Raw genomic sequence first — 23,659 nt, forward strand, 5'->3', positions numbered from 1 at the left:
ACTGGAATGTTTATTTGTTTAGACCAGCTTATCCTTCTACAGAACTCACATATTGATGATTTGCTTTGTTTTGTTTTCCCACAGAGTTGCTGAGAAGCATGTTTTATCTTTTTCATATGACCACATCAATAGCAGTTCCTCAGGATTTACTTCCTCTCTGAGTTTTACTGGATTCTTTTAAAATAGTTGTTCTCAAAGTGTGGTCCCTGGACCAGCAGCAAGAACATCACCTGAGACCTCGTTTAAAATACGATTTCCAGACCTACTGACGCCAGATTTCTAGGGGTGGGATCCAGTAATCTGAGTTTAAACAAGGCCTCCAGGTGTGCTGAATGCTACCAACCTTTAAGAACAATTCCCTAAATCAGAGGATCTCAACCTTGCTCGTGTGGTAGAATTACCTGGGGAGCTTTAAAGAACTACTGATGCCTGGGTCTTCACCCCAGAAATTTAGAATTAATTAGTCTCAGGTGAGGCCAGAGAATTGGGGATTTTACTAGCTCCCCAGGTGATTATGAAGTGCAGCCAAGGTTGAAAACCGCTGCTCTAAATCATTTTCACTTCACATTATATTTGCCAACACCAGGTACTTTGAGTTTTTTTCTTTCCCTGAGGGGCTATGCCACACGAGCAGACAGCGAGGCTATGGTAAATTAAACACTACCTTGTTGTGAGTGGATTTAGATATTAAATGAAATGTGACACTGCATCTTATCATTTCCTTTGGTTTTGTTTATCATACATGATGAGCCTTTGAACTTGAAGCTGAATTAATTTAATGCAATGTTTCCTTTTGAATCTGTTGGATTTTGTGTGTTTCAGGGTGACATGCAAAAGGAACATCTAAATGCTCTTCCTGTGATCTTTGGGGAAAGCGCCTAAGTAGAAAGAGTGTCCATGGTACATTACCCATGTAAAGTGAGTTTAATCAGACGGAATTGATTTGTTTAAGTTACTCTTACAAGTACAAAAAGAAATGTTCTGGACTAAATAAATTCAGTATGAAAATTGCCTTCACACTTCATACCTAACCAATTTTTATCGCCGTGTATGCTACCAGCTAGATGCTGCTCGGGAAAGAAAATGTGATCCTTCAGCTAGCAAATGAGGAGAGACAGTAAGCAGTAACTTCTTCTTGGTTTCAGTGAAGAGGAATATCTTAGGAACCTTTCCAGACATAGATTAGAAGCACTACCAACTAATTTTATAATAGACAATGAATCATTTCCTCCACACTCAGCCAAGTGTTTACATCTTACCTTGGTCACACAAATACTAGCCAGTGACATACTACTTTCTGTCTTCAATATTATTTTATGTATGGAGAGAGCTTGGGGGTGACTGTCCTTTGTGATTCAGGTTTGATACTGGGAGATCCATAGTTGTCCTTTGAAACTGGGCATCCCTAGAGGTCATTTGGATGAGAAGATTCTAAAATATTCAAGGCCAAGTGATAGCACCTCACCACCAGAAGCTAGATGGACATATTCACTGTCACATGCAGCAAAGCCAGAATGGCTCCTGGGGTCTGGACTCACAAAGCTCTGTGGTGATGGTTAACTGACTACAGTGTTCCAGAGTGTGAGGCTGATGGACCAGCAGCAACAGTATGACTTGATTTTATAACAGAAATAAGAAATCAAGAACAAGGAAGCAGAAGGCAGATATCAACTGTTGCAACTTGAAAATCATGACCTCTTCTTCTGATTCCAGAAATGAGCAAATTCTCAAACCCAGAGCCCTTCTGTTGAAGGAGAATCTCAGACCCCAAAAGAAGAGCCCTGATATGTGACAGAAAGCATATAGAGTACAACTGCACTTCCCAGTCCTTCCCTAAGGCTATGTAGCAGATTATCCTAGGGAGAACTTTGATAGAAGATGTAAGAGTTCTTCTGCATAGTTTATATAACCTGATTTTATAACTATAAATAGTAGATTTAATGATTAATTTTATGTCAACTTGGCTAGGGTATGGTGCCCAGTTGTTTGGTCAAATACTAGCCTAAATGTTTCTCTGAACATATATTCTATATTAAATTACCACATTTACAATTAGTTGACTTGAAGTAAAACATATTACTTCCCGCAATTTGAGAGGGCCTCATCCAATCAACTGAAGGCCTTAAGAGCAAAAAATGGGTTTCCTGAGGAAGAGGACATTGTGCCTCAATACTGCATCATAGAAATTCTACTTGAATTTTGGGGCTGCCCTACACATTTTGACTTGCCAGCCCCACCATTGCCTGTGTGTGTCAGTTCCTTAAAATCTAACTGTCCTCTTACCTATTTATCTGTCTGTTCAACAACCCACCCATCCATCGATTCATCCATCCATCCTGCCATCCATCCAACCACCCACACTATTGGTTCTGAACAATTTTGACTAATTCAATAGATAAAAACTAGATAGGGGAGTGATGGTAGAGCACTACAGGATTCTGAAGCTAGGCCATCTAATTTTTTTTTTTTTTTTGAGACAGAGTCTTGCTCTGTAGCCCAGGTTGAAGTGCAGTAGCACGATCTTGGCTCATTGCAACCTCTGCCTCCTGGGTTCAAGCAATTCTCCTGCCTCTGCCTCCCAAGTAGCTTGGACTACAGGCACCCACACCACACCTGGTATATTTCTGTATTTTTAGTAGAGATGGGGTTTCACTATGTTGGCCAATCTAGTCTCAAACTCCTGAACCTTGTGATCCACCTGCTGTGTCTTCCCAAAGTGCTGGGATTACAGGTGTGAACTACTGCGCCTGGCCCTGACCATGTAATTTAATAAGCAACTACTAACATGCTACTGGCCCCTAAGAGATAATGAAGACTCAACCAGGCAACATGAATCAGTGATGCCACCTGAGCAATTCATCAAGCGCTAGTATTGGCATAACCCTAAGTCATAAGGTGAAGTAGGCACAAGAGTGATCCACTATGCAGGGGAAATGATTCATTCAGAATTGGTTCCAAGCAGGTCCTGAGAGTTTACCGAAGTTACAGAAACAAGTGGCTTAGACTCCACATCCGATGTCACACCAATGCCTTACCTCAGTTTACATCATTGCAGCTGATAGACAGCTGAGCCTGTTTGTTAATGCAAGAGAATAAATAACTGCTGTTGCACTAATGACCTATCAGGGGTGCCCTTGAAATGGTGATTACCGAAAATCTTCTCAGTAGCAATGCTTTGAGTAGTACGTCTGATCATGTGCTTTGTTTAGAAGAAGTCATCCAAGGTAGGAATACACATGGACTCCTAGGGAGTGGTGAATGGCTTGGAGAGGAGAGAGGAGCAGAGTTATGCGGACGGACCTATGAAATGGACACAAAGTGTGCAGAACTCTGTACTGCATGGCAATGGCCACCAAAGAACACCCATTCCCAAGAAGAGGCTGGAAACCAGGTGAACAAGATGTCTCATTTGGGTGCCTCTGCTCTTACTGCCCCTGTGTTTGTCCATAAACAGGAGTTATACTGGCTGTGATGGAAGCATGCATAGCCTAATTGCCATCAACTGCGTCTCACCGAGTTTATTCCAGCTGCCATTGCTGCTGAAAGACCTACCCCTGCAATCCCTCAAGGAGACCATCTGGCCACTTGGTGACAAGCTGCTAACATTAGACACAATCTACCTCTCTATGATTCATCCTTATTGAGAATGATCCATATCTTGAGTATGGCTTTGTCTCCCTTGACTGCAGTGACTGAGTCACATTGTCAGAGAGCTCAAGACATCCACTGTATAGCAAAGGAGGTTTGGCAATGGACATATGACCGTAGGTCCCACTGGTCTTCCCCTAAATGGCTCACAGGAAGCTGACACACTAATACAGCAATAAAGAAATCTTCTTAAAGTCAGAGCTAAGCCACAGTATGGAGAGGACACACTGTGAGCTGGAGTTCTGTCCCCCAAGATGCTGTTACATGGTGCTGTGACACTGACAGTTAAAAACACGCATCTGGGGCTGGGCTTGGTGGCTCATGCTTGTAATTCCAACACTTTGGAAAGCTAAGGCGGCAGGATCATGAGGTCAGGAGATCAAGACCATCCTGGCCAACATGGTCAAATCTCGTCTCTACTAAAACGCAAAAAGTTAGCCAGGCATGGTGGTATGCTCTCGTAGTCCCAGCTATTCAGGAGGCTGAGGCAGGAGAACTGCTTGAACTCGGGAGGCAGAGGTTCCAGTGAGCCAAGATCATGCCACTGCACTCCAGCCTGGGCGACAGAGCAAGACTCAATCTCAAAAACAAACAAACAACAACAACAACAACAAAAACATGCATCTGGGAATGAAGGAAGGAAACAGAGGATGATCCTCTCTCTATTAATTCCAATCAAGTCACTTGGAGACTGTGTTTCTGGATTAGAGATCCTAGTTCCTGGCGGGAGGGGTATACTCCCTTCAGGGGACACAGAAAGGATTCCACCAAACCTAAATCAATTACCATAGGGCCATTTGGGGTTCTCATGACAACTGTCCAGGGACCAAAAAAATAAAACAAAAAATAATTACTATATTGACGGGAGTAGAGAGAAGTAAGTCCAGAATCCATGGGAGTTGCTGGAACACCTCCTGGTGCTTTCATGTCTGGTGACAGCTGGGAATGGTCAGTTGAAACAACCATAGCCAGAAGCACATGATGCCCAGGGGATCAGATTCCTCTGAAACAAATGTCTGGGTCATCTCGCCAGACAGGTAACCTAGACCAACAGGAGCAGAGCTGAAGGTTGGAGCAAATTGGAATGGGTACTAGAGGAGGAAGATGATGAATATCAAGTGTTGCCTCTTAGTGCCATGGCTTATCCCATGAAGCTGTCTCCAGCTATAAAAATTTATGGTTTTACTTTTGTTTGTCTATTTTTTAGAAGTTGTGTCTGGCTACTACTTTGAAGCAGCAGAGACAGACATCAGGACAGCATGAACTTAACATGGAGCATAGGATTTGCAAATCCATAAACTAACACTCTGGAAAATGAACAACAATAAAATTATTATATAATTACATTTAAAAAATTGAAATGCTATATAAAAATATAAAGTAAAATAAAAAAAGAATAAAATTTGTCTTTAAAAATATGTAATTCATTTTCTTTTTATTTCAAAATATAATAAAGTGAAATTGAGAGGTTACCTTGTTCACTATTCAGAAAAGTCTAAATGTCAAACATTCTGATATGCAAGAAGCTATGATTCCTTACAGGACAATATCTTAGTGCTTAATAATGCTGAGGATTAAAAGAAAGTTTCATCCAATCTTCAGTCTCAGACTCTATCTAAATTCTTCCTGTTATGAACTAAAGTGGCTTAACAATTGATTAGTATTCATTTTATTTTCACTCTGTGTTTGTACACTGTTATTAAACTGTCTTCTGTCATCTCCAGTAAGTCATCTTAATTATTAAGCAAAAATGAAAAGACAGTCGATTTTTGTTCTGGGATTTTTGTTATTAAAAATCGTTTCAAGTCCATGTTTCTATTTCTTATGTAGACTTTTTGGTTCTGAGAACCTAGGATTTGTTTTAAATCGTTATTAAAATCTTGCAGATACTTCTTTCTGAACCCACTGCTCTTGGTATATTCTCTCTCCTCAATTATGATAGCAACGCAGTAGTTGGTTTTATTGTCCAGAGTCATCTCTGTCTCAAACCCAGCCTTCATCCAGAGTACACTCTTATGTAAATAGAAATCTGAAGGTGCTAATTTTGTGCTATAAACTTTCAGGGATTCCCACCATCCTGTAAATTCCTCTGTGTTTTGACCCTAAAATACCTTGTCAGCTTCATCTGCTGCCATAAATTACTTCTCCCTTTCATGTCTAAAAATGTTCTCAATGTCACAAAGGATCATTTCAGTGCCATATCCAGACACACCAACTATCTCATAACTCTACCTATCTTCCTTGTTTGCTATTTCAAGGGAAGTTTCTCCATGTCCTTTGTGAACAACAATTGTGCACTGGATTTGGCCATATCTTGGAAAGATGTTAGTGTGCCAGTAGACATTCTTGATACTTCAACCCTTCAATGAGAGGCAGTCAACATACAATTGGGAGAAGTGGGCTTGTGACCAAAATAGTGGCCAGATAGTACAGTAGTGTGTTTAATTAGCAAGTCAAGAAGATTTGGTGTGAGTTTATTAACTGGGTGATATGAAGATCCAAGAAAACCATGGGTTAGAATGAGAATTGGAAAAAGGGCATGCATAAATCCACTCCTGCCTGAGAGAGGAACTGCCATTCTTTATCCTTTTTATTCAGGTAAGAAGGCACAAGATCTTGCCCCAGCGGGTCAGGCAAAGCAGGGAAAGGAGCAACAAGAGAGGGAGGCATGTGAGGCTGAGACGCCTGAAGCTGTTCCAACTGGACCAAGTCACAGTTTCAAAGGCAAGGATTTTCAACAAAATTCTCTAAAAGAGCCTCAAAGACCAATGAACCGATTAGGCAAAGGAAGTAAAGATGGTATTTTGGAGTTTGGTATATTAGAAAAAAACCCAACCAATATTTGCAACCTGTTTATATGGCCATTGGTTTTGATTTTTTGTTAAGTGATAAAATTGCCGAGAGCACCAGCTGCTCTTTGGCCAAAGACGCTGTGTGGTCCCAGCTCAGTCATAAATGACCAACATCCCCAGATGAGTGCAGTCACCTGCAGCCTGCCATGTCAGCACAATTGACAATTTATAAACCAGTGAAGGTTTCTTAAGAGTCTGTTTATCTCTCAATAGAACCAACTGCCTAGAGTTGAATTGTTTGGGCTATAAATAGAGAAATAGTGAACAGGATAGTTTCACCATTAAAGAGGAGAAGAACATTAGATGGAAAAAAAGAAGCAAATTTTTATATTACTGCTTTATAGAAACCTGGGTAGAGTCTTTGGAATTTTTACCCAGTTAGCTTTGCAACTGGAAAAGAAAATAATGTTAACAGTACCAGCATGTTCCAAATGCCTAAAATCTACTGAATGTCATTTTATAATCTCCGGACGTCAGAAAAAAACCACGGTGGGATTTTACTCTTGTCAACCCTAATGGTAGTACAACAGACTGATAATCTATAAAGCAAACCACTGTAGTAACCTCCTGAGGTTACTAGCGGGTGGAGCACACTCTGTTCTGCAGAAACCAGCTCAGTACAGTTCAAAGCATTCACAAACTCTTTATAAGGATACCTTGTGTTATCAGTAGGGCCAAAAATGTCTCAATCGGTACACATTTCCATAACAATGACCAACTCTTGGCTAATATGTTCCTGAAATGTGCAGTAGACTATCCTCACAATTTTATGAATATGATGTGAAAGATTAGGAATTTTTCATTTAAATCTGTCTACCGGAAATACGTGTCCAAATGTCTGGGTTAAACCAGATTAATTTTGTTTTTGATACGCTGCATACATTCTCACAGATGTATTTTTAAAGAAACTTGCAGTCACATATTATTCCTATCAATTTATCTCTTTATATCTTAGCCATATTTACTTTTTCTGATAAAACTTAAACACTGATCAATTATGATACTCTGAGCAATACTGACTTCACACACTGACCCTATTTGAATTATATATTTACACCAGGTGTCCCCAAACTTTTTACACAGGGGTCCAGTTCACTGTCCCTCAGACCGTTGGAGGGCCGCCACATACTGTGCTCCTCTCGCTGACCACCAATGAAAGAGGTGCCCCTTCCTGAAGTGTGGTGGGGAGCCAGATAAATGGCCTCAGGGGGCCACATGCGACCCGCAGGCCGTAGTTTGGGGACACCTAGTTTACACAATACAATTACTTATATAATTTTTATAACTTTTTAAATTTCTTGACTAATGGGAAAATTTTTAAAAAATTATTTACCTGCAGTAAAATTCACTCTTCTGGTGTTCAGTTCTAAGGGTTTTGATAGATGCACTGTCATGTAATGATCACTACATTTCTATACAGAACAATCTCTCACCAAATGTTGCCTTTGTGATACCCCTATGTTGCCAGTCCTTTCATCCACCTGCTTACCCCTCACCAAATCCTGGCAACCACAGTAGTTTTGCATTTCCCAGAATGTCATGTATAATATATCAGTAAGTTATAGGCTACTTACCCGTTGGCATCATGCTTCTTTCACTGAGCAAAGTGCACTGAAGATTATTCATGTCGTTGCATGAATCAACAGCTCATTCATTTTTACTGCTGCATAGTATTCCATTGTATGCACGGAAAACATTAATATTCTATTAATAATATTTTCATTGATTTAAGGACATTGGATTGTTTCCAATCAGCAGTGATTATAAATAAAGTTTCAATAAACATTTGTGCCTAGGCGTTTGTGTGAAAGTCATTTTTCACATGGCTAGGGTAAATATTGAAGACCGGAATAGGTGGGCCATACTGTAAGTGTAAGGGTAGCTTTGTAAAAAATTGCCCAACTGTTTTTTACTGTTGCTCTATCATTTTGCATTCCCACCAGTAGAATAGGAGCATTTCATTTGCTCCAAATCTTTGTCAGCATTTGGTATCATCAGTGATTTTTAAAATGTAATAACCATTCTAATATGTGTATAATGGTGTTTCATTGTAGTTTTAATTTGCATTTCCCTAATGGCTAATAATTTTGAGCATCTGTTTATGTGCTAATTTGTCATCTGTATATCTTCTTTGGTGAAATGTCTGTGCAAATATTTTCCTCATTTTCAAATTTTGTTTGTTTGATGTTTTCTTGTGGAGTTTTGAGAATTCTTTATGTATTCTAGAAACAAGTTCTTTGTCAGAAAGTGTTTTCTCTATTCTAATTCCTTTGCTTTCCTATTTACATTTTAGAATTGCTGGTGGTATTTACGAGAAAATCTGATGGGATTTTGCCTGGGATTGCATTTAACCAATTGTTCAATTTAGGAAGATTGACATCGTAACAGTATCAAGCCTTTTATTCCTCAAACAGAATTTGTATCTCTACTTATTTAGATCTTCTTTGATTTCTTTAATTGGCATTTTGTAGTTTTTAACATAGAAATCCTATATATTTTTAGACTTTCTCATACCTAAGTATTGTTGTGTTTTGGTGTTATTATACACAAAGTTTAATTAAAAATGTTTTATTTCCAATTTTTCACCACTGCTATATACAAATACTGATTTTTGTATATTATCCTTGTATCCTGTATTTTTTCTAAAATTCACTTAATAGTTCTCAGAGTAATTTTTTAGATTATTTGAGAAATTTCTAATATGGCTTTTTACACTGTCTAACGCTCCCAATATGATGTTAAATAGGAGTGGTAAGAGAATATTTTTGCCTTACCTGTGATCTTAAGAGAAATTACTTAGTTTTTCCTCATTAAGCATATGTTATCTATAGAGATAAATAGATGCTCTTTATCAGGTAAACTTCTGATAGGTAAACTCTTTATCAGGTAAAACTTCTATTCCCAGTTTGCTATATTTTTTTAAATTACAAATCCCTGTTTCTGAAATCCCTATTGAGATGACTTTTTTCTTCTTAAGTATGTTACAGTAAATTACAATCAGTGGATTTTTAATGTTGAACCAGTCTTATATTCCCAATGGAACAATTTTATCTCATAGAAATTATTTGTCCTTATCATCACTAACTTTATTTACTTTCCTAAAGTGTGGAGAGAGATATATACACACACACACACACACATATATATGTATATATATGTATATACACATATATATGTATATATATACATATATATGTATATATATATATATGTCATTCACACACATATATACACATATATATTCATTTTGTTGTTATTCATTTTATACTCATTAATTCTTTCAATTTAGTATTTATTAAACATAATATGTTAAAAATGTGGAATAGACCCAAGTGATAAAGGGGAAAATTATTCAGGCTTGAGGTATAACCAATAAACTCTGGGCATGATGAGAAAAAGCATGCAAATCAGTGTGTGTGGTGAGTGAAGGCTTCTCTGAGGAGGTGGCTGGAGCTGGGGCTTAAAGGAAAGGTCCACATAAATGTAGTATGCCTTTACCACCTTTTCCCCTTACTTAACATTACTTACCAAGTTCAAGGCCCTAAGGAGTGAGAAGGAACTTTATAACTCATCCAGTCCACCACAGTTGATTGGATCAGAGCAATCAATTTACTGCCTGGAACAAGGCATCTCATCCTCTTCCCAGTAATATGGGGAATGGTCCAGTTCTCAATGTTGGACTTCAAAGCAGCAGGCTATGTAGACACTGTGAGTTGGCTTCCAACTGTTGCTATGTGAAAGTTAAACAATAAACAGAAAAAATCCATCTTTAACGAGAGGAGGAAGGGAAGAAAGAGGCAAGACTCTGAGGGAAGGGAATGGAGAGCTGGCTCCTTAGAACCTGCTACTTACCTAGTTCCTGTAAGGTCGACTGAACTTCATTTTCTTAAGCTCATTGTTTGACTTCATCACAATGTACCTTTTTATTTGGGCCAGTTAGGGAGGATTTCTGAGCCTTGAAAACAAAAGAGGCTTGACATTTAATACCAGGGTTTGAGCCACCAGACCCTCTAGATAATGTGGGATTGACTGTAGCATCAGGGTGGAATGGAGCTGGGGAGGACTGAAGTTGGTGGGGAAGCCAGCAATAGTAGTTTGCTGGGACAAGATAGAGCATATTCCTCTTAATGCAAAGTTAAAGCCAAGTGTAAGCAGAGTAGGTGTGTTGGATATTGGACACTCTGCAGCTATAAACAAAGTGGAACAGCTCTCTGTCAGTGACTACTATTTTCCCCTGGATAAAACACATAACTTCCTTCAAGTTTCTATCCAGAAAAATATAATCCATAACACTAACTACATGCCTATAATAAAGAATGATAAATACCTAATGTAGATGATGGGGGGATGGTTGCAGCAAACCAGCATGGCACATGTATACCTATATAACAAACCTGCATGATTTGCACAGGTACCCCAAAACTTAAAGTATGATAAAAAATAATATTAATAAAAGAAACTGAAATTGGACGTTATAGACATTGTATTTACAATGATTTATGCAAAACAATCAAAATGGCATGAAACTCTAAAAACTGATCACCCATCTGAAAGTGAAAACTAACAAAAAGATTGGTTAATGAATATTCTTAATGAAAACAAGATTTTTAAATCATGTATATTTCATACATATGTAATTTTAAAACTGGTTATCTAATTTAATGAACTATTTTGATTAAAAAAAGAATAATAATAATAGCTACCATTTTTAAGAACTTGTTTTATGTTAGTCATTGTGCCAAGAGCTTTACTCACTCCACCTCATTTAATCCTTATACATTTCTTATTAATTAGATATAATTAGTTTTTCATTTTATAATCAAGGACATTTAGGTTGAAGCAATTAAGCAACCTGCTCAAGGTCACAAAACCAGTGGGTGATAGGGCTGAGTTTGCAACAAGGTTCTCATCATCTGATGTAGTTTGGATATTTGTCTTTCATCAAATTTCCAATACTGGAGGTGGGGCCTGCTGGGAGGTGTTTAGATCAAAATATATCAAAAATAGTTTGGGCCATCACCTTGGTGATAAATGAGCTCTAGTGCTGAGTTCCTGTGAGATCTGGTCATTTAAAAGTGTATGGTGCCTCCCCCTACACATACTCTCTCTCACTCTTTCTCTCTCTCTCTCTCTCTCACTTTCTCTCTTGTCCCTGCTTTCACCGTGTGATACATCTGTTTCCGCCTTTGCCTTCCATCATGAATGTAAGCTTCCTGAGGCCTCATCACAAGGTGAGCAGATGCCCGTTGCCACTCCTCCTGTATAGCCCACAGAACCATGAGCCAATTACACCTCTTTTCTTAGACATCACCCAGCCTCAGATATTTCTTTATGGCAATGCAAGAAGTGCCTAATACGTCTTCCACATCTTCTGAAGCACAAATAATAGTTATTTTCATTTTCAGAATCTGCTGAACTCTAGATTTCATGTGGACAATCCTTATTTAATGTATTTTCTAAAGATTGATCTTGTCCTTAATGTCTCCTTTAGACTTTAGACTGGGGCAGGGGGAGAGGTGTCAGAAAACCCTGTAGAGAGCCAGATGGTAAATAGTTGAAGTTTTGTGAGACGTGCGTTGCAACCAACAGCACTCCACTCTGCTCTGTGGGTCTAAAGCAGCCATGGCAATATAAAATGAGTGTGGCAGTATACCAATAAAGCTTTATTTATTGACAGCAAGATCTGTATCTCATAAAGTTTTCTCATTTCAAGAAATATTATTATAATTATTATTTTCAACCATTTAAAAATCTTAACTCACAGGTTATACAGAAGTAAGATTTTCATAGTTTGCCGATCCTTGTTCTAAGACTCCCTAAAACATTCTATTTTTATCTCCCTCAGGAATTCTTGTTCCTGTCTTCCTCAGACTCCATCTTTGTTCTCTGGATTAGTTTTTCTATCTCATAACTGACTTTCCAAGCCAGAAGCCTAGATTAATCATTGATGTGTTATTCTCCTTGGTCTTCATCTCCAGTTCTTTGCCTACTCCTGCCATGTTTCCTTAGACCATATGTAAAGTTCTTATTCTTCACCTGAAACTTACTTTCAACTCCTACTTTTCTTTGTTTGTTCTATGCCAATCTCTTCCAAGTGGAATTCTCCTCTTCCAGAGGACTCTTAACCTCTGGATAAATCTTTTTTTTACCATTGTGTCTCTTGTTCCATTTTTGTTATTCTACTTTTTCTCCATGTCTTTGGCCCCTATAGTACAATTCAGTTTTAGATACAAAACACATTTTAAAATGCAATATAAGCAGTCAATGGTGGTTATCTCAGAATAGCAGATAATTTAAGAAATCCAAAAATATAGGCACATTAATACCTATTATTCTATATACTGACATATTATACCTATTGTTCTATGCAATGGATCGGAAACAAATTTTTTGATAAAAATATTTCCATGAAAATCAACATTATCAATGTTTAATTGATATATAATAAAATTATTATTCAATAACAACATATGTAAAGCTGTATGCTATCATTTATTGATTCAATCATCTATTTTGGCTATTTTGGGTAATTTTTTTTTTCACTTTTACTAATAGCACTTGGTTGAAAATCCCAATGACTGCTTCCTTGTACACATCGATGCTTATTTACTTAAATTATGTTCCTCAAGCTGGGAATGCTGCATTGACATTTTTGCACATTGCAAGTACTATTCATTGACATTCCAAAATTATCCTACAAAGTTTTATCAATTTTACCTCTATGAGTAATATATTAAATAATTTCTTCTCAGGCAAGCCCAGTGCTAGCATGAGCAAATTTAAAAAATTAAACTTCTAAATAAATAGGTAAAAAATATTATGCATTAAAATTATTAAGGACATTCAATTTTTTTCCTAACACATATTTTCTAATTATTTTCTCCGTTTGTGGAATCTCTTCAAATTGTATGACATCTTATGTCACAGAAGCTTTAAAAAATTTTATGGACTCAAGTATTCTATTTGTTTTTCTTTTTTTTCCCATGTTAGTTTTCTGGTGTAGAAATCACTTTAGAACATCTTTCAGCTGGGTGTGGTGGCTCACGCCAGTAATTCCAGTATTTGAGAGGTTGAGGTGGGAGTATCACCTGAGGTCAGGAGTTTGAGATCAGCGTGGCCAACATGGCAAAACCCTGTCTCTCTACTAAGAATACAAAAATTAGCTGGGCTTGGTGGTATAATCCCACCTGTAATCCCAGCTACCTGGGAGGCTGAGGCAAGAGAATCACTTGAACCCAGGAGGTGGTGGTTAGTTAGCCGAGACCACTGCACCACTGCACTTCAGTCTGAGTGACAGAGTGAGACGCTGTTTTAAAAAAAAAAAAAAAAAAAAAAAAAAAAAAAAAAAAAAAGAAAGAACATCTTTCAGATTATTTTTACATTCTGGAATTGTTTTTCATGTCAATATTTAAATTCAAATTATTTTTACATTTCTGGAATTGTTTTTCATGTTAATATTTAATTCAGACAAGCTGCTGTGCAATTGGTTAATAATATTTATTAAATAATATTTCACTTTCTTATTGAAGTGCTAGTTTTAACTTATAACAAAAGTACTATTTGGGGAACATTTTATATTTTTAATTTGTTCTATTGATGTTTCTACATATTCCTTCCACAGTCTTTAAAATATTATAAATATGTGAGAGTAACTTTTCATATAATTCTACTTCAAAAAATGTTCTGGCTTTGTACCTAATTCTGTAATGATTTGATAAGTTTCAGGTGAAATGGTCTCATTGCTCATACGGCTTTATCTGGCACCAAGAAATGGAGTCATAGAACGGATGATTTTGGGTTCCTTTCTTTGTGTTCCACAGCAGCCTCACTGCCCTGTTGAATCATCCTATTATCTCTATTTTAGACTGTATGTGTCCCAAGGTCAAGCAACCAGCCTTACCCATGCTTGAATCCTCTGCGCCTGCCTTAGATCTGGTACTTTATCCAAGCCTTTGATTTTATGGGTGTCTTAATCAGTCCAGGGTGATATAACAGAATACCATGGACTGGGTGATTTATAAGCATTATATATTTATTGCTTATAGTTCTGGAGCCTGGGATGTGCAATATTAAGGCACCAGCAGATTCTTTCTGGTGAGGGCTGTTGTCTGCTTCTAAATGGTGCCTTCTTGCTGCCTCCTCTTGAGGAGGAAGGGGCAGGAGCCTTCTTCAAGTCATTTTTATGAAGGCATTAATCTCCTTAATAGGGTGAAGCCCTCATGACAAAATCACCCCTTTAAGTCCCCACATCTTAGTATCTCAACAATGGGGATGAGTTTTCAACATGAGTTTTGGAGAGACACAAATATTCAGATCATAGCATGAGGTGAGGGAGGGCATTGCCCAAGCCATACTGCAAGTGAGTAAATAGTAGAGGGTAGAAATAGTTCTCAGCTCTCTTAAACTCTAGTCTATTGGTTCTTACTTTTAATTTGCTTTTCAGATGGTTTGAATTTCTCATTTACGTGTGTAGATGCTGGGGTTTCTGTTGTCTTCAACAACAACAACAGCAAAGACAGAAAGATAAAAGAAAAAGAGAGATAGTTATTTTCTCAAGTTGATTACCAAGGTAATCGCTCTGTTTTCTGATTTTTCTCACCCATCCCTGTTTTTAAGGAAAAAATTAAAATCATATAAATGTTCTGAATATTTATATTTATTCAACATAAGTTTTTAGTGAAATTCTACTTAAATAGAGCAGTTTTTAAGGATTCCTATTGTAGAATAAGATTATAACTCCTGCCTAAGCTTGTTTAAGTTTCATACAAGGTGAACACCTTGGGAGCCACCTTTGTTTCTGGTGCGTGTCTGGCAATAATAGAACCTCAATAAACTCAACTCTCATTACCCAATCATGCATCTCCTTTGATTTTTTTTCCTTTATGCACAAAGAACTGCTTTTCTTTATGGCAGAGTGGGGTGGCTTATGCCTGTGATACCAGCACTTTGGGAGGCTGAGGCAGGCAGATCAGTTGAGGCCAGGAGTTTAAGACCAGACTAGACCATATGGCAAAACCCCGCCTCTATTAAAAATGCCAAAAATTAACTGGGTGTGGTGGTGTGCACCTGTAATCCCAGCTACTCAGGAGGCTGAGTCACGAAAATTGATTTAACACAGCAGGGAGAGACTGCAGTGAGCCGAGATCTGCTTTTCTTTGTATGTAAAAAACAGGGTATTTTTCTTGTAGTCATTAAATATTAGTATTTAATATTAATTGTTGTCTACATAAGTATTCATTTTTATTTAGACAAAAATTTCTATATGGTGAACCTCATTCATTAAGACTTAATTCAGGCATCATCTTTCTCTCTCCCTTCTCTCCTCACTCTTCTCCTATCCAAATTTTCCTGATGCCTTCGGGCTAAGTTAAATGATCTTTCTCTGCATTCCTATGTTACCTGCTTATACTTCCTTCCCGGCATATGTCATTTTGCATATTTTGTATAATGATTCACTTGTGACTGTTACTCCTCCAGATTATAAATCTAGCAGAGATTCTAAATGTAGTTGTCATAAATATTTCTTCATAAATGAATGTATGTGCAACACGTTTGATTGAGAGCCAGCCTAGGCTAAGGTTCAGGCAGACAGATGATTTATTTGCCAATGAATTTCAAATTTGAAATGTCTTGAAAAAACAGTTTTAATAAACAGTTAGAGCATAAATTAAACAGATTTAATAAACAGTTAAAGCATAAATATTATGTTAGGGATAATTTCCAATCTTACTTTAAAATAACAGGGATCAATTTACTTCTTGTACCATGTGTACAATATACGTATACCAACTAATTACCAAGACCCAGATCTAATGCCATCTGTAGCTACAGAAAAGTTAATATAAAATATCTAAAAGAATTCATCTCCTCGTCTCCTGGACTTAAAGTCACCCAAAGTATATGGTCTTGTCTATACAGAGACATATGTCATAAGGATAAAAATGCATTTAGAAATTTCCATGTTCTTTCTCAATATAGAAGTATGTTAGTTACCATAGCAACAAGTGTTATAGATTCACTTATTCTCTTTTTATTATTAAAAAAATGCAGAAGCTGAAATATTTTATAATAAACTTTGCCATTGATGTCTAGGAGAATATTTTTGTGATCACCTAAGACACTTGAAAGAATATGTTAAAATGGTAATAGAAGAATCTTTCTTAATAAAAAGTCATTGAACTATCACACACACAAAAAAAACCATCAAGTCACATATATTTCCAAATAACATGAAACCTTCCAGAGTAGGGCAAATAATCTTTTGTTTTTGCTATTTGGATATGACATAGAGTCAGATTTATTTTAAGAGAACAATACCTGAAATTTAGAAATATAAATATCACCCCTTAATTGCTGAAAGCTTTCCTTTTTTATATATATAATTTCCCATCACAAATGAGAATGTTTTATGTTTTTTAAATAAACAGTAAGTTAATAACCAAAATGTACCACATTAAAAAACATTAACCCTTGAAGAAATTAAGAAAGACTGTGAAGGAAATGGAAGAATTGCAGATGTTGAAATGATAAGCACACTATTATCATACTGGTTAGGATGTAGAATTTAAGTTGGCTTTACAAATATTGAATTGAAACATTCAGATACTCAATTAGGAGAATCACCAAGCAATACTGTTTTTCTAAAAGTCCTAAAATTATATTCTATGCTTTCCTTTGTAGCTTTGGACTTAAAGCATCACCTGAGTGCTAAGCTCTGCTTGGATGCTTCACAGGTTCTGCAGGTTCAGAGCTGAAGTTATGATCCCCAACCACCCCTACCTGTTCTCCCTCCCAGCTTTTCCATCTCCATAAATGGCAGCACACATATCCATGAGCTTAAGAAACACCAGCACACTGTTACAGGGGGTCTTACAATATCCTTAAAGACTCTCCCTCCTCACCCCTTCAAAACCACTCAATAACCTGCCAATTATTTGTCTCCTAATTATTTTCTGAATTGGTTGCCCCATCTTCTTTCTGACTTCAGCTTTCCACAAGGAACCTCTCTGACCGGGCACAGTGGCTCGGACATGTAATCCCAGCACTCTGGGAGGCTGAGGTGGGCAGATCACTTGAGGTCAGGAGTTTGACACCTGCCTGGCCAACATGGGGAAACCCTGTCCCTACTCAAAATACAAAAATTAGCTAGGCATAGTGATGGGCATTTGTAATCCCAGCTACTCAGGAGGCTGAGGCAGGAGTTGAACCTGGGAGGCAGAGTTTGCAGTGAGCCAAGATTATGCCACTGCACTCCAGCCTGGGCAACAGAGCAAGACTCCGTCTCAAAACAAAACAAAATAAATCAAAATGAACCCCTCCCTCCCTCCTATATGGGTGACTACCATAGTTTCCTCAGTGGTCTCTTTCTCTCTCTCTTCTTCTGGTCTTGGCTCCCATCTATGTCCTTCACAGAGTAATGGCAGAGCATTAATTTTAACAACAAACTCTCATTTTCTCACCCAATCCCCTTCCATTGCTCACACTGACTAAAGACAACCAAAAGTCTTTCACATGACATCTACCTGGCCTCTGCCCTCCTCTCCACCCTCACTCCTTCATCCTCTGAAGAGATGCCTATGTCCAGTAATTTCACGCTGCTTGTCATTGCTGCACATGAAGGCTTTTCTCACTTTTGCATCTTTTCTTGTGCAATCATTCTTTCCTGTCATTTTCTTTCCCACATCCTTCATCTGATTTTTTAATTTATCCTATTAAACCACAAGCAGCACCTCTTCCAGGAGGCCTCCAGGACACCCCAGGTGAGTTCCCTGTCTCTCTGCTTCCACAGCAGTCGTTACTAATCTTTACCATAGCACCCGTAACCCTATTAAATCTATGTGTGGGTCTTTGCTTTACTGTAACTGTTCCAAAGTCAGGAAGAGATCTTTCCTATCTTTGAATTTTCAATGCATCTTGGCATCAAACTTCTCTGATGTGGCAGAGTGGGGTGGCTTATGCCTGTGATTCCAGCACTTTGGGAGGCTGAAGCAGGCAGACCACTTGAGGCCAGGAGTTTAAGACCAGACTGGGCTATATGACGAAACCCCGCCTCTATTAAAAATGCCAAAAATTAACTGGGTGTGGTGGTGTACACCTGTAATCCCAGCTACTCAGGAGGCTGAGTCATGAGAAGTGATTTAACACAGCAGGGAGAAACTGCAGTGAGCCGAGATCTTGGCACTGTACTCCAGCCTAGGTGACAGAGTGACACCCTGTCTCAAAAAAGCAAAGCAAAACAAACATAAACTTCTCTGAGGAGAGAAGGCAAACCTTTTAACAGGGTTAAATATTAGGTAATATAATTTAAGGTTATTGACATGATGTTAGTACTTCCGGTGTAGCTGTCTGCTCTTTTTAATTAAGAAATTTTTTATTAAACAGTTCTTACTAGACATCTCATTTTGAACCAAAAAGCAAAAAAGAATAATATTGAAAAGAAGACAGTCAAGTTTTAAAAGGAAGACACTATTGCCTGTTCCTTGCAGAACAGACTTGAGCAGTTTCAGGATACTGGGAGTAACCTGCTGTGTAGAAACACAGAGCTCTAGACCACATGGCATCTAGGAGGAAACAACACTCCTGGGTACTAAGGACAGAGGGAAAAACAAACCCCAAACTTTTAGGTTCTGCTGTCTCCAGTGATGAACTCACTGCTTGTTAGCCTGAGCTCCCAGGTCTGGGTGATGCATTCCACGCTCCCTCATTCCACTGGGCACCACTGAGTGTTTGAACAGACATGGCCAGATGTGGTGGTTACACCGCATTCCAGAGGCAGGATGGCATTACATTGTATTCTAATGGCTCAGATACGTAAGCGTGCCCCACCAAACACCTCACTTACCAGAAGGAAAGCAGTTACACAGTAGGGACCACTCTTCATTAACCAGCGTGAGTTAAAGGCTTTTCTGGGCACCTGTGGGTTGAGACGTTCAGCAGCTATTCAGACAATGGCTTTCCAAACAACACACATCTTACTCAACCTTTGCAAACGAGGGCCAACCGAATTCTGAATCTGAGGAGGAGTTGAGGTTATCCATTACAGTCATCCATGTGCTTGCTTGAAAAATATATTGCTGTGTGTGCAGGGAAGGGCTGCATGACTGGGCATTTAATGTGATAACCATTTGTGCTTTGCAACGGCAACACAAAAAGCAGCTTTTTAGAGGGTTTGCTGGTCTCTGATGGTTTCACAAATATCAAGGATGACATTTCCATTAAAAATGGCCCAAATACTTTCATGGCATTTTAAGAACCTCAGACTTCAGAAAGAAGCCAAGATGTCTCTCTGTCACTTCCGGTTGACCAGCAGACACTGTCAAAGGCAATAGTATCTAAATGGCTACAAGATGTGATCTGATTTCATACACTTCAACTGGTGATTCTAGAAATGAAACACCAAAAATACTAATAACACTTTTCTGCTGAAAATGAATATATACAGTTATATTCCCCTGTGTATTGGTAAATTGTTAAATTTTTAGGAGGCTTAATACTGTGTTATCTTTAATAGAAACAGCAATTACAATAATGGGCACTTGCATAACACATCATGTTTTAGAATGTACTTCCTCACATTCTAATTTGATCTTTATAACGCCTCTGTGAAATAGAGGCATTCCATTATTTTCCATTTATTCTACAGATTGGGAATCTGTAGATAAGTTATGTAGAAAAGTTAAGAATCTGCACTGAATTTCTGATCCTTGATGATCGTCTAATTTTGAGAGGCATGGATGTATGAGGTAGAAAAAATCTTGGCACAAAACTTTGGTGTAAGAAAACGTGAAATATTAGATCCTCATACATATATTCTGCTATGTTAGTTCGCTAAGAAAGTCACAATTCAATCTCTAGGATCTATGACAAGAAGAACACCATGTGGTTGATCAAGAGGACTGAGTGAACTATTCTGAAACTTAAATATTTCATCATAGATATTGGTCATGGATAATGAACACAACTAGCCGCTGAGAGCAATAAAGCTCAGTGGTGCCCTGGTTCAGGAGCCACAGAAGATTCTGGAGTTTTCCCAGTGATCTTGGCACTGTGCAAAAGCTGTGATCAGAGCGATAATCACAGAACACAGAAGAGGATTCAAAGGTGAATGGTAACGTGAAGCAATGGCAAGCTAGGATTTGGGCTTGGTTTTGCAAAGCTCTGCTTCTCTCAATTTCATGTACTTAGGAAGCACACCTGGATCTTGTTAAATTCAGATTTGAATTCAGCAGATCTGGGGGAGGCCTACGCATCTGCATTTTTTGTAGGCTCCTAAGTAACACCATGGCTACTGGTCCACAGACCAGCTTTGAGTACCAAGATTATAAACAACCACACCAGGAACCTACCTTCCCTCTAACCGCAGTTCAGCCACCTCTACTTCTTGACTTACAAATCCCAAGAGCTAGCATATGGGATGGGAATGGACTATTCACCACTGCTTTATTTTACCAGTCATTTATCATCACCCTAGAGAAAATATGATTTAGTGTCTGCTACTCAGATGCCATTCTAATTCATTGCAGAGAGAGAAATACAAGTCGTGGACATAGAGGCTGTGTATCCACAATAAACACATGTTTCTAAAATTCAAAATCGGCAGTCAAGATATACAGGTATTTCTGAGAGATAAAGCTGCATCCATCATGCAAAGAGGTGACCAAAATATTTCCTTTTTTTTTTTGGTTTGTTTAGAAAACAGTACAATAGATCCGTGCCTTTGCAACTAGGAGAACCCTTTCTTGGACTATGCTCCCCTCAGCTCCAACTCCTAGTTCAACACATGATTTTACTCACAATGGCTCTGTTTACAAGTGGCAGAGCTGAGTCACAGTGATCTCTGCGGCCACACGATACATTTTTCTATATATGTGGATACTCTAATATATTCTTTCATGAAGATCTTGTTTTAAGATCTTCTGAGATGCTTTCCCCTCATTATTATGGACAGTAGACTTTTATTATTCACAGATTCCCTATTTGTGAATTCACCTACTAAAATTTATTTGCAAACCCCCAAATCAATACTCACTGTTGCTTTTGCAGTTTGCCAACACATGTAGAACAACTAAAAAAACCTGAGGTTGCCCAAATGCCTTCCCAGGTGAGGATGAATAGGCACAAGGTGCCGCTGTGCCTCTGTGTCTCAGTTCTCATGCAGCCAACAATGTCCTTCTAGTGGTCTATTTAGAGCTCTATTTTTCATGCTTTTGTGCCTTTTGTTAGTGATTTTACTGTTTCAAACATTACCCCTAAGAGTAATGTTGAAGTCTTATCCAGTGTTCCTAAGTGCAAGAACGCTGTGATATGCCTTTTGGAGAAAATCTGTGTGTTACATAAGCTTTCGCGAGTTATGAGTTTTGGTGCTGTGGGCCATGAGTTCAACGTTAATGCATCGACTATATACATACTATATATATTAAAGAGCTTTAATCAAGAACATACACAAAACAAGGTCATGTATTGATGAGTTGATGAAAATGTGGTGATCAGACACTCGTAGGAACCTAGGCCTGTATTTCTCCTAGCAGCAAGGATTCAGATTTGCTAATTCAGTGTTTTCAGTGACTTTATAGAATATAACTACTGTGAATAATGAGAATTGATTATAGTTGCATATATTACAACCTATAGATTCAAAGAAATCAAGTAACTTAAAATTAAGCATATAGGCTCTGAGTGCAAATTCCAGCTTTACATTTTACTACCTGGGAGCACGTCGGCTTCCATTTCCTCCTCTGCAATAATCCCTCATTTATAAGACTGTGATGACAATGTAAAGGAATTGGTGCATCCACAGAAAGTCACACATGGGGCACACTTAGAACAAGATCTGGGCAGACAGCAAACACTTGATAATATGAGCTGCCACTATTGTTTATTATTTTATAGAGCATGAAACATCAGAAATCTCCAGAAAAGTGTGTAATGTCACACAAGAAGCAGCTGAGATGAGGTAAGAACACAGTCTTGAGTTTAACACCAAATTCACAGGGGAAGCCATCCAAGATAGGAGTGAGATGTGTCTGGAACATGTATACACATGTGGCTGGCCACTGCCCTAAATATAAAGTTATGGACTGTGTGTTGGGAGGCAGGATGGGATGGGTCAATCAACAAGGGACGAGAAAAGGGGGTGCCTTTGTGTGATTGCAGCCATTTCAGGTGTCAGATCTCAGATCCCTCAGTTTTGCGGTTTTTTTATAGAAATGCCTGTGGAAACATAATGGTAGACAGGGGTGACCATAGTTCAGCATTTCAGACATATCGTCTTTTCTCTCCAGTGCTGCAGGGGTTATGCTACAAATTGAAAGATCTAGCTACACGAAAGGGAGCTGACACATTGAGCCAGGAAGTCTTTTCTTCCGCAGAAAGCTCTGATCTTCGAGTTAGCCAATCTGGAAGGGGCAGATTTGACAAGAATAATTCCACATTTTGCACTTGCGGGGACTGCAGGCAAAACAAGAGAATGAGGACCATGTCCCGAATTGAAGAGCCAGGAAAATAAAAATCCCAAAAAAAACAAATGTGAAACTGGGATAGAGATAGGAGAAATTGGACGTAAGACATCCCTGGCACTGCCTACCTCTGCCAGTGGGGTAGCTTCATGCTTGGAGTTGGGAGTGGGCTCCTTGGAAGGTACCCCTTCTAATCACTACTCTCTGCACTGTGCTAACACACGCCTTCCTTCTGATGTGGCATCCTACCCCAGTGAATGGAGCCACTGTGCTACTTTTAGAAGTAACTTCTTAAAACTACTCACCCAGTTTTGCAAGAGGGAAGGTGCTGAAAGGTGGATCACTTGCCTTCTGGTATTCTAAGAGGGGTGGCATGGATGGAACAGAGGTTTTGCTAAAGATGAAAGAGGAAAGGGAAGTCATTTCCAAGAAGAGAGCTAGTAAGATGCCGGAAGATTTTGAGTAAGTGTTTTAGGCACCCGATGGGGAGCTAAATATAAAACAAAATACTAAGTAAGAGTTTTATAAAAACAACCTGTGAAGGAGAGAAAAACAGTTGTTACTGTGGGATGGGCACCGCTTTTCTAGAAAGCACAAAGGCTTCCTTTCACTTAATGCCCTTAGCAGTCCTAGGAAGCAGGTCTTAATTCCCTCATTTTACTAGAAGAAAAACAAGCTCAGCAAAATTTTAACACTTACTCAAAA

The 23,659-nt window shown here is 38.4% G+C and overlaps 2 long non-coding RNA genes across 8 annotated transcripts in view; one reads left to right on the forward strand and one right to left on the reverse strand.

Moving 5' to 3' along the window:
• The window catches only part of LOC120367605 (uncharacterized), an 88,166-nt gene that overhangs the window by 57,298 nt on the left and 7,209 nt on the right, over positions 1-23,659 (forward strand). For 4 of the 7 annotated variants that reach the window (XR_012518971.1, XR_012518969.1, XR_012518974.1 and 1 more), the window contains 2 exons: positions 14,944-18,259; positions 22,389-22,452. This is a non-coding gene — a long non-coding RNA (uncharacterized LOC120367605). The remainder of the gene's footprint in view (positions 1-14,943; positions 18,260-22,388; positions 22,453-23,659) is intronic. The other 3 variants (XR_005581952.2, XR_012518973.1, XR_012518970.1) reach the window with 2 other exon arrangements.
• The window catches only part of LOC141585458 (uncharacterized), a 98,838-nt gene continuing 84,904 nt past the window's right edge, over positions 9,726-23,659 (reverse strand). Inside the window, exons 2-4 of the long non-coding RNA XR_012518975.1 lie at positions 19,342-19,413; positions 10,353-10,455; positions 9,726-10,230 (exon numbers count right to left, since the gene is read on the reverse strand). This is a non-coding gene — a long non-coding RNA (uncharacterized LOC141585458). The remainder of the gene's footprint in view (positions 10,231-10,352; positions 10,456-19,341; positions 19,414-23,659) is intronic.

This window comes from Saimiri boliviensis, chromosome 8 (assembly GCF_048565385.1).
Source record: "Saimiri boliviensis isolate mSaiBol1 chromosome 8, mSaiBol1.pri, whole genome shotgun sequence".
Lineage (NCBI taxonomy): Eukaryota > Metazoa > Chordata > Mammalia > Primates > Cebidae > Saimiri > Saimiri boliviensis.